At 44.6% G+C, this 8,803-nt stretch overlaps 1 protein-coding gene and 1 long non-coding RNA gene across 2 annotated transcripts in view; one reads left to right on the top strand and one right to left on the bottom strand.

The window, feature by feature from the left end:
- LOC142047248 (uncharacterized) overlaps positions 1–8,803 on the bottom strand; it is a 498,878-nt gene that overhangs the window by 217,233 nt on the left and 272,842 nt on the right. The window lies entirely within an intron of this gene.
- The window catches only part of BDH1 (3-hydroxybutyrate dehydrogenase 1), a 23,475-nt gene continuing 20,122 nt past the window's right edge, over positions 5,451–8,803 (top strand). The window contains exons 1-2 of the mRNA XM_032787491.2: positions 5,451–5,520; positions 7,925–8,035. The gene's annotated coding sequence lies outside the window, so the exon portion shown is untranslated. The remainder of the gene's footprint in view (positions 5,521–7,924; positions 8,036–8,803) is intronic.

Below are 8,803 nucleotides of genomic sequence, written 5' to 3'. Positions count from 1 at the left end.
TTGTGTATTTTTTTTGGTGATCCGATTTGTTTTTTGGGGGTAATAACTCTGATTTCTTTCACTGCTGATTTTTATTGGGCCTCTTTATATTTCCCGTTGTTGTCTTTTTTTTAGTGACGTCCAGTCTTATTGTCTTCCTCCCAATGAGCATTTATTACCCTATCTTTTGTGGCCTTTTTGAACGTTTCCTTTCCTATGCTTTTTCTGAGATGGGGCTCAATCTGACGCAGTATTCAGTGTGGCAACTGGTTTGTTGAGGCATTGTTTTGTTTATCTTCCTTTCTTTGTTCCATTGTGTTTGTTTTTTTTTGGCTGCCACTGACTGAGAGGATGTTTTCAACGAACTTATCACATGCTCATATTTTTTTGAGTTGGTAAAGCCAATTTAGAGCCATCATTTTATGTATAGCATGGATTATTATTTCCCAGGTATGCGTGTGGTCTTCTTTCTTTCATGTACCGAAGAGTTGGGATTGATCTTCTCAAGAAGGCTGGTCCAATAAAGTTTTCCCAACTGGTCTTCTCTTTTTATTTGGATCATTCGGGCTTGTATCCAAGTACACGAAGTCAGTGGCAGATTCTTCTTGATTTAGCTGGCTTTGGACTGGGCCTGCACCTGGGGGAGGTGGATTGAGGACGAAGGTTAGGTTATTCATTGTACTTGTGAGGTATATCGTGCTTATGAATTTGGATTGGGATTGGTTGTGTCGTCCTGTGCCTGTTTTGTTTAAGTACATTTTTTTATTGGTTGTAAAGTGCCAAGCGGAAGGATGGAATCCCGTGTAAATCGAAATAATTTCTACAGAAAATTATGTGTAAGTTCTCACAACAGTTTTGTCTATTTTAATTGGTTGGAAAGAAGATTCTTGTAATTTTAAGTTCCTTTTGCGGACAGACTTTGTAGGGCCTGATCCTGCACAACCCTTGCTAGTCTGAATCGTCCCTATGGACATTAAGGGATACTCACGGAGTGAGCACTGCCTGGTAGAAAATTTAACACATTTGGCCCTTTGAAAGTGAACAACGAGCTGTTTTACACTATTAATTTAAAATTGAATTCGAATTCTTATCCCACATCCGCTTTATTTTAATTCAGTTTAACCTTTTTTTTTTTAGACGCATTTGTGGGAGACAGGGTTTTAGACTACCAACATATTTTTACATTTGATTCTCCATTTCAATTCGACCATACCTGCAGGTCTCAGTTCAAGACGCTCTCACTGTGGTCCGATTTCTGGACTCATTTATTCAGAACTGTCTTGTAAGTTGAGGTGTTACTTAATTTATGCATGAATCAATCAACTCTGTGTACCGAATGGAGAGGTTTTGTCTGGGCCGATTATAATAATCCATTTGAAATGAGGAGCCAGTTTAGGAGCTTGATATGTGTGTTCACTGCTCTCACTTCCATGCCCCAGGTTCTTACCTGAGACCATTTCCAATCGGTCCTGAATTCTGGTTCTTACAGGAAAGTGGAGAGGTGCCGGGACTTTGGTAGCCAGCATCATTGGCATCCAACTGTGTACACAGAAGTCTTTTCCCTTTAAGCTCTACAAGATCTACCTTCCTTTATTTGCTCTGCATTTTTGTCATGTGGTCTAGTATTTTAACAATAAATCCAAAGTAGGCTCATCATTTTCCTCTGCCACAGGTTGAGTAAACTGGTCTCAGCAAACTACAGTTTAAACTATTTTTTTAATAAAGTGAGGGTTAAGTAAACAGAAGCATGGGTCATTTTTACAAATCTCCAATTTTAATTGCTCGATACTTTCCGCTTTTATCTCTGCCTCATCTTCTCTTCACCACTTTCGAACACACTGTACCATTAATTCACTCCCCAGATAACAATCAGTTTTAAGTCCGCTCGTCATCCACAATCCCCTTTCAACGTTTAATGTAACATCAGTGCTTCCTGAGCAAGTTCATCTAACATTTCAACCATTCAATGGGCTTATGCCAGAGCCCAGCCATGCGCTACACACACGTGTGCGTCTCTGAACCCTGTATAAAACTGCCCAATGCCGCTGGCATTCAGATCTAAGCCCAGGCACCGTCACTGCATACAGGGTATCTCTTAAAACGCGAACTGCCACCCGGCAAGATCTGTGGGCACCTTATAGATAAAAGAGTTTTTGGGCATGAGCTTTCGTGGGTGATATCACTTCACTGGAGTATGGATGCTGATATGATCGACGAGTGTTGTGAAGGCCAAGACTATAACAGGGTTCAAAAAAGAACTAGATAAGTTCATGGAGGATAGATCCATCAATGGCTATTAGCCAGGATGGGTAGGGATGGTGTCCCTAGCCTCAGTATGCCAAAAGCTGGAAATGGGTGACAGGGGATGGATCACTTGATGATTATCATTTCTGTTTATTCCCTCTGGGGCATCTAGCATTGGCCACTGTTGGTAGACAGGATACTGGGCTAGATGGACCTTTGGTTTGACCCACTAGGGCTGTTCTTATGTTCTTAATTAGGTATCTGGATGTGGAATGGGCAGACATATGATGGTGATGACAGAGAATAGTTCATCAGTTAGATGAATAGTTCATCACCTACCAAGCATTCAGGTTGGTAGGAAACACCAGGAAATAGTTCAGTTTCATTTCCCATGTATGTCTGGAAGATGTGGAGGCCACGTCAAACCCATGGAGGCTAGCAGGCTTTGTGCTTGTGGCCCCTCAATACTAGTCAATAATGTTCCAGCCCTGGACTCTTCACTCAGGCAAAACTCCCACTGACTTTGTTTATCCGGCCACCTCACTTTGAGCCCAGCCCTGAAAGGCACTGGGTCTGCCCCTACTGACATCAGAGGGCCTTGGCCTTTCAGGGTGGGAGGTTGCCTGAGTGAAGGGTGTGGGATTGGACCCTAAAAAACATTGGAAGCTTTGGCATTGGTTACTGATGACTTTGCAGATGGCTCATGGAGCTGACAGTTTTAAACACTGAAGACTGAAAAACTGTGTAGAGATTTTTTTGTACAAACAGCATGAAACTTTGGTCCAGATACTGCAGTCAGCTCCACCCAGGCAGACACCTGCACCCAGGAGGACCCCAGTGGGGCTACAGTCCCCTTTGCTCACAATACATTTCTGTTTCCTAAATGCACACTTTGTTTCTCTACTCTGCGTGATCTAAAGCACACACTGCCTGCTAGCCAGAGGTGCAATGGAAGTCTCACCATCGACATGAATGGCAGTGCTGTTGCATTGTCAATGCTTTAATGGAGTGTTTCCCAAACTTGGGACGCTGCTTTGTTTACCTGCCCCATCCACAGGTCCACCGATTGCAGCTCCCACTGGCTGTGGTTCACTGCTCCAGGCCAATGGGAGCTGCTGGAAGCGGCGTGGGCCAAGGGACATACTTCCAGCAGCCCCCATTGGCCTGGAGCAGCGATCCACAGCCAGTGGCAGCCATGATCGACCGGACCTGCAGATGAGGCAGGTAAACTAACCAGCCTGACCCACCAGGGGCTTTCGCTACACAAGCGGCGTCCCAAGTTTGGGAAACACTGCTTTAATGCAATGGGATAACATTCCGCCCACTTGAATCATGACAAATTCTGCCTGAGATTTGCATATAGTTAAATTAATCAAAGCTAACAGATTTAAGAGAACAAATTAAATTCCATAACCATCAGCTCTCTCATCAAAGGTCTCTGATGTGCTCTCTAGAATTCAGTTGTATAAGGGTGATTAAAACTGGTTCACACCACAAAAGCACATTAAGAGGCTTAGTGTCATGCACATTTGCTGGGACTTTCCTTTGCTGGCATCAGTACTGATCAGCAACTCACCTTCATTTCGCTCGCCTACCCCACAAAACAAGATAGACAAAATTCACAGTAATCTGCACAAGATTGCTCTGCTCTGCAACAGCACAAGGACAACAGTCAATCAATGTGTTTTAAGTAAATAGCAAAAGAAAGATGACTTTGAAAAATAAATATGTTTCATGCAACTAAGATGAATGTTATGAAAATGTTGTGGGATACCAGGTCAGTATCTCAATTCAGTAATCTTAGACACAGCCAGTTTGTGACCTCCGCCTGACCTCCGCAGCAATTCAACCTCTTCACGCTTGGCTTCTGCTATTTCAAGAGGAGGTAGGGCTTGTGACACTGCAGCTGAGGTAGAGAAGGAGCTGGCCTGTGGAATGGCAGGTGAACTGTAGTAACCCGATTGGTTAAACATACCAGTATCAGTTCCGTCCAGCTAGATGTTTCCACCATACCCATCTGAGGCATAGCCCATTTCCTGTCACAGCTCCATCCAGCCCTAGATGCAGCTGAAGAAGCTGAGTACATGTAGATCTTTGTACAAAGTGTTATAATGTGGCACACATTGTTTAGGGGGTAACTCTGGCATCCGATGAGGATCTGCTTGCAAGTAGCTGAACCAATTTACTTGAGAGAGAGTGAGAGAGCACTGCTCCCTGAGAAAAAGTGTTTGAGAGACCCAGCCAGGGGATAGCTAATGAAGCGCAGAGGGAAGCTGAAATACTTGGAGGAAGCCAAAGGGAGAGAGCCAGGAGGCTGTAGCAAGATGCAGCTGAGAGGCAGCAATAACAGTGAGTGAAGGAACTAGAAAGAAACTGACACCGCCCCAGAGGAGAGGTAAATGCCTGGGGAAGGAATTTGGATTGCTCTCATGGATGTTCTGACTGAGCCCTGGCTTTGTAAGCTGAAGGAAGAGTTAAGCGAGTGAGTTGCTGCCAGTCACACGGTTCTCCTAATAGATGCTCCTTCCGTGGAAAGCATCATCTCTTCCGTGTCACCCTGCATTTGTAAATGCAGCATGTCTGGAGATGAAGTGTACAGAGGGGATTGTAACCTGTATGGCTGGCATGGCTCAAAGCCACACAAACTCTTAGTTAAACAATTATTAAGCAGGGATATGAGAACTGCATAAGAGTGTCTGATTGGTGCACACTCCAGGGCAAGAGAGGTGTTATTTAGGGGATGGGAGGGGCTGCAATTAAGGTAATGAGGTAGAACTGAATAAAGGACAATTTAAGCTGAATATCAGAGACTGTCTCCTAACAGTGAGTTTTATTGGACTGTGGAATGATTGACACCAAACCTGCTTTCTGGATATTGAATACTGAGTATTGCTGCTCCCAGAACCTCAAAACATTGGACTGTCCATTTCATGTTTGAGTGTATCCGTGTGCGTTAGATTAGTGACTGTTTTATAAGGCTCACTAGTATCCTGGCAGCTTCAGCTACTGGGAATAGCATCAAGTCTTTTGAGGAAAAAATGCTTGACACAAGGGAGAAAAAATAGGTATAGGGAGATTTGCAGACCAAGCCCTCTGTTCTCAGATTACATCCTATGCCAGGACAGGAGTAAAACTAAATTACCTCTTTATTGCTCTTGCCTAAGTTTCAAGGTCGGTGGCTGGGAGAGAAATTCTGTGCCTGATTGTTCTCTTTCCTCTTGCAGGCCTGTGCAAGGATTTTGCTTTCCTTTCTTGACTCCAAATGGCAGACGTTCGTATGCAAGTGAAATAGATCAGGTGAGTGTACAGCGCTTTAAAAGAGCTGTCTGTGACGAGCTAGGATTTTTAACACAAAGATAGAAACCTTGTGACAAAATTCTCCTCTCTGATCTGCACTATAGAGCCTGTGTTGGACCTCTCTAGCATAGTCCACATTCTTTCCTAGTGTGTAGCGTCCATTAACGAAGAAGAGCACGTGGTGAAATTGAACACCCTGACCAGTGTTTTTTCTGCTACATTAGGAACTCACTTACCAGTTGGAAAGCTCCTCTCTAAGGAAGTTTATACAGTTGCATTGTGATACCTTGTATACAGTAGTCCTGCCCCCTATGAGTGGATGTTAGGGACAGAATTCTTTGCTGGAGGAAATTGGTGTAGCCCCACAATATGTTCCCTGGCACTTTGAGGAAGAACTGGGGTTTACAGCTGTGGTGCATCAGAGGACACCTTGTCCAGTGGTCTGGGACTCAGAAGACCTGGGTTCAGTTCTCTGCTCCGCTACATGCTTCCTAGGTGACCTTGGGCAGGTCACTTAGTCTCTCACATCCCTATATGTGAAATTCATTCCTTGATTTTAAGGCCAGACAGCACCATTAGATCAGTTAGTCTGACCTCCCGTATAACACAGACCCAGTTACTCCAATACTGAGCCCACTGACTTTTGGGAATAATAGCACTTGTGCTGAGGATACAGCACTTCAAGGACTGTGTGTCACTCACACGCACTGGTCATGGGACCTGCCATAGATCGTGTCCTTGGTTACAGTTCCACCTTCCTATTGTGCTAGGTGCCCCAGTGTGTGGATTTCAGGGACTGGGAGTGTTGTGGTCTGAAGCACTTTGGGATGAAAGCACCATGCAAATGCCAAGTAGCATTTTTCCATGTGCACAATGCGCCTCCCAAACTCTCACCGTGAGCTAGTGTTTAAAACATGTTTTCTGACAGACGATCTCTGTGGTTATAGTACCAGGCATAATTATTTGTATTGCTGTAAATTACAGTTAATTAAGGGTCAGATTCTGCCCTGTGCCCTGGGTGGGGGGCAGCCATGGAGTCCTCAGGAGCACAGCTAGATCAGCCTGCCCAAATGCCTCCTGGGAATCATTGGAGTGTGCTGGACGAGCAGTACCTCCCCCTTCCCCCCCCCCACACTATAGTGAAGGTATCGTGTGCTCCCCCCTTGGTACACAAATAGCACTGTTAGCTGATCAAGGGCATGGCTCCATCCTTCCTCATCTCCTTCCTAACAGCTAGTGATTGCCTGCTGGAGCACCAGAAGGGCCGTCCTCCCCGATACACTTTTGGCCAGGCTTATACCCTCCTGCCTTTGCACATAGCACAGGCCTGACATTATAATAATCCCTGACTGCATTAATCACAGATGCTGCTCCAATCCCAAGCGACTAACATTGGGGAGAGTTCGGTCGGACTAGCTAATATCATTGTCGCTCAGCCCCAGTGTGACCTGAGGAAAGCCAAGTGTCTAGTTTTGAACAGAGGCCATGGTAGATGGTTCTTCACTAACGGTACTGATAGCAGCACCCTCTCTATGTGTAATGCCTGGCGCAAATTGGGCCAGCACATCAAACCTGGACACAGTGGGCTGGGCCTGTATCTAATCAAAATGATGGAGTCAATTCCTTTGCTCCTAAAGGAAGTCAGAGCACTTCACACACCGCTTATAGGGATTTGAACATCCTCCACTGCTGACCACCAGCCATTCAATGTTCTTAGGAGGAGAAGTGAATATTAACCCCTTTTTGACCTTCATAGTGAAAAATAGCTAGGCAAAAAATAATATTTGACATTAACCAACTGGTTTACCATCCAAATATTAAACCAGTCAGATTCTGCTTATCTTATGAGATCTGATGAGATTGTAACCAGAGGGTTTGTGTGTTATAGGGTGGCCACAGGAAACAAGCAGTGAGTAGGATTAAACTGCAACCTTTCTTTAATCACATTGACATATTTCTCCCCTGTAAGTTCTCATTTGCATATTGCATTTATTCATTCCTGCTCGGTTCAGCAAACCCTGAATACAGCAGGGCAGTTCTAGGTTTGGAGAACATCTGAGCTTTGTTGGTAGCTCTTTACTGTATTTTCAGGCGTTATTTCTAGGTGTATGTGAACTGCTGTAGGGGTTGCCTGGTCTCTGTTCTGCTTGAGCCCATCACCACTGGATGCTGAGCCATTCTCCTGGTCTGGGATGACGTTAATCCCTGCCTCTCACAGATATTTGTGAAGAGCTAATGTTTGGTGCCTTTGGGATGTGCCAGATTCCACCAGCTGGCCTGCAGCTGAGAGGACGTCCCTTGGAGAGGATGCCTCTAACCTCATATATGAGTTTTATTCCTGCTCTGCAATTCACTTGTTTCAAACACTCTCTTTCAATATGTTTTATTTTGTCTTGTTTTATAGATTGGCAGCAAAGCTGTGCTCATTACTGGCTGTGATTCAGGATTTGGGTTCTCTTTAGCCAAACATCTGCACTCCAAAGGCTTTGTTGTCTTTGCTGGCTGCCTGTTTAAGGTAGGGAAATAAGAGAGCTTGGTCCTTCATCTAACACACATGCACTGGAACACACTGCACAATTTCCTATCAGTGGGTGTCACACCAAGAAATGACACAAGCATTTGTTTCACTTCCATAAGAATCGGAGATGGGCCTAGACCAGAACCCCAGATCTACCCACCCCAAGATTTGGGGGAATTGCACATCTGAATTCAGATCCAAATATCATGGCTCTGACCCAATTTAAAAATGGGCCAGAACCTAAAATCTGGACAAACTGACTTGGGACCGTCTCAAATAAGAATGTTGGAGTTAATTCCGGGCTGGGTCTTTGGACCTAATCTTCCGATAAAGTCTATTTATTTAAAGTGTATTTTGACTAATTTATTAGTGCACCCACCCCCCAACACTCTGGTGACTAGATGGCACATGGTGCAAATTCACTGTTTTCCAGAGTCAGAAGTACAGATAATCCCCAGTGTAAATCAGGAGTGACTCCAGTGAAGGCAGTAGCACTGATGCAAGTGAAATCAGTTCCTAGGTATCCTAGCCAAATTCTGTCCTGATTTCTCTGTTTATTACAGTGAGGGTTTCAATGGGGTGTAAGACAGGCCAGAATTCAGGCCACTGTGAGGCCAGCTAGTTTCCTGTAGAAACACACTTTGTTCTTATATCAGAGGGGTAGCCGTGTTAGTCTGGATCTGTAAAAGCAGCAGAGAATCCTGTGGCACCTTATAGACTAACAGACGTTTTGGAGCGTGAGCTTTCGTGGGTGAATACCCACTT

This window comes from Chelonoidis abingdonii, chromosome 8, assembly GCF_003597395.2.
Source record: "Chelonoidis abingdonii isolate Lonesome George chromosome 8, CheloAbing_2.0, whole genome shotgun sequence".
NCBI lineage: Eukaryota > Metazoa > Chordata > Testudines > Testudinidae > Chelonoidis > Chelonoidis abingdonii.
Note: the sequence above shows the minus strand (reverse complement) of the source record. Positions and strands in the feature narration are given on the sequence as shown.